The sequence below is a fragment of the Pteropus alecto genome, unplaced genomic scaffold (genome assembly GCF_000325575.1).
Source record: "Pteropus alecto unplaced genomic scaffold, ASM32557v1 scaffold40, whole genome shotgun sequence".
Taxonomy (NCBI): domain Eukaryota; kingdom Metazoa; phylum Chordata; class Mammalia; order Chiroptera; family Pteropodidae; genus Pteropus; species Pteropus alecto.
Genome location: NW_006431919.1, coordinates 17,136,484 through 17,139,603, shown reverse-complemented (window position 1 = coordinate 17,139,603; position 3,120 = coordinate 17,136,484).

Genomic DNA, 3,120 nt, shown 5'->3' with positions numbered 1-3,120 from the left:
TTTGTAGAACTTGGATATGTCATCAGAGACTGCTGGTGCTTTGCCATGTCGGCCTATTTGTTTTCCAGTTACTAAGGAGAAAGGAAGTTGGGCCATCTGGCTGATACTCCTGTTAGTAATTAGCCATGTGGCAATACCCCCTTTTGGGTCTTAGCTTTCCCATTTGTAAAAGGTTTCACTAGTTCAAGCCCTGGGGGGTACATGGCCCAGCTCTGGGTGATCTGTTGCCTTGCAGGAACGCAGACTCTCAGACTCAGTGATGGCAGGTCTACGTTTTTGAAAAAAGCTGGAGGTCCACATTATATAGAGACCCACTTTTTATTATTTACTGAATTACTGGGGCACCAGTTTGCCACTCCGAACTAACGCAACCTCAGGCATTTTTAATAGTGACCTTGAAGCATTGTGTCCAGGTTCGAACCTCTGGATCAAGAAGAATGAGTATCAGGAGATGAGACTTGTGACAAAGTAACCAGCACACAGAAATCACTCAGGACATATTTGTTTATGAAAAATGACCAAAAAGGGAAGGTGTTTGAAAAGACGAGGTGGAGAAGGAAGGAGCCGAGAGCTGGCAGCCACTGTCTTCAATCACATTTTGAGTATTCAGACCAGCTTCCTGCTTTTGTGGTGGAATCGAGTTTATATTACATCTAAAATCGACTAGGGCTTCCAGCGGGAGAAAACTGGGAGCTCCAAGATCTCTGAGCTCCAGCTTGCTTGTTGCACAAAATTGGGCTAAAACTTCATAAATACTCAGACATCTGTGGGATGACTGACTACATGACCATCCAGGTGTTTACCTGCCCAAGGATGGGACGATGGACCCCACACACCAAATGCACTGAAATCCCAATTCAGCATTTTAAAATAGGTTTTCATTACATGTAGCCATGTGAATTGTGGTGCAGCTCATGAGTAACTACTCTGTGGCGTGCAATGTAACTCGGAAAGCAGAATCCTCTAAATAGAATTTTCCTTGCTTGCAACTTTGTGGCCATCTACTCAGTCTCCAGGAATCGCTTAATTGTATTTCTCAGAAGTAGGTATGTTATTGCCGGGCTGGGAGAACCTGGGGGTGACAGAGCCAGACTTGATCTGTAGCAGGGCATGTTGGTATTCTGGGGACATCTCGTTGGGGACAGCATAAGGTCCCTCTGCCCTTCACCTCCATCTTCAATCCAATGGACGTTTCTGTCCTCGGGGGCTGTCGTGTTTTACCCCCAAACACCCTGCAGCTCTGGGGGTTTGGACAGGACACCGTTGGATCTTGACTGAGACCATCCTACGAGGGTCACTGGCCTACTGGGTGGCAGAGAGGAGAGAGAGCATGAGCACTGCTGGGGTTGCCAGACCCGGCTCAGGATTGGAGCTCTGCCACCGAATTGGCAGCAGGCCCCATGGGCAAGGGAATTCCTGTCCTGAACCTGAGCTTCATCATCTAGGAAGTGGGGACAGGATTTTAAGGTCACTGAAGAGTTAATGAGATAATATAAAATGCCTGGTACATAATAGTCACTTGGTAGCTTTAACTGTGGCATTTAAACAGATGGAACAGAAATGTCTGGACCCAAGGAACTTATAAGGGTTAGTAGGGTTTGGGGTGGTGGAGATAGGACAATGTGAAACAAGTTCGGGCAGCCTGGGGCTTATCCGAGCTGCTCGTGGCGAAGTCTAGGCACTGACACTTGGTCCCCAGTGAGGACCCGTCCCAGGGAGGACTGAAGTTGGTGACCAGGGCCTGCGCTGTTGGGTGGGACGGGGGGAGATGGACCAGGTTAAAGGTATTTATATTGTTATTTTTGTTAATTTGTTACTAAGAATAATTCAGCTTTCAAAGCAGTCAACCTGTCCCATTCCGAGGGGCTATTTCTGGGAAGAGAATGAGACCTCAACATGCCACCATCCTCAGCGAAAGTGCGGTGGCTCCGAAGTACGAGGCAGAGCTATGTCCTCAGCATGTGTGGAGTTGGGGCTGGGGGTGGTGCCCTCTCGCCATGCCCCGTGGGCCCGGCCAGCGGTGTCCCTGAGGAGCCAGGCCTGTGCTGGGCAGTCCTCTGGCAGAGGCACATCTTTTTCCCCTGCCAGCGGCTTGTCCCTGGCGCATGTTCTTCGGTCATTGGTAAATGTACACGGTGGGCCTTTGGCAGTGGCACCAAGCATGGCGGAGTGCAAGGAGCTGGACAGGATGGGCAGGGGCCGGCGGTGGGCCGGGCCGATAGAGCAGTGGAGGATCTATTCTGGCGGCAGTGGGCAGCAGCCGCTGGCGGGCTTTAAGCTGAGAGTGATCAGTTGGAAAGCTAGTGTGGACATTCAGGAGACAAATATTGAGGTCTGGATAAAGCAGAACACTGAGGCGTGAGAGGGGGCAGATTTGAGGGCAGTTGAAGAGGTAGGAACCGTGGGGCTGGGTTGAGCGGTAGGAGGGGTGTTTAGCGCGTATGTCCTGTACGCTGGGCCATGATGGAATGGACTCGTCCCTGGCTTCAGGAAGCTTGCATTCCTGAAGAAATACATCATGCACAGCGTGTGCCCAGACACACACGACTTCACAAGGGAAATTCGGATTGTCATAGGTGCCGAGAAGAAATGACACTGGGCGTTAGGCTGCTGTGGCCAGGGGGACATGTGCGCTGAGGACTCAGCGATGAGCAAGCAGGAGGCAGCCGTGCAAGGCACGGTCCCAGGGGATGCAGGAGCAAAGGCCTTGAGGTGGGAGCGACCCTGGACCAAAGTGGCTGGAGGCGCTTCGTCTCCCAGATCAGGGAAGGCGGGTTGGGTCGAGGCGGTGGGAGGTGACGCGTTTGGATTAGGACGTGGCAGGTGCGGGATGGATCCTGCGGTGGCGCTGACTTAGGCCTGACACCGGGTCGGATGCCCTCCGCCTTCAGGAAGAGGGCACAGGAGGACAGCCAGCGACGAGGGCGGAGGAGGGGCGGCCGGAAAGGTAAGGGCGCGATAACCCGCAGGCTTGGCGGAGCGCGGGTGACCGACACTCCCAAGCCTTAGAAAACCACCCTTCTCCAAACACTTGCCGCCCAGCCGCCCGGGGCCTCCTGGGGGAACAAGGCCGGTCCACTCATCGGGCCGCAGGACGCCGCGCCCCGCTCCCACGTCCGT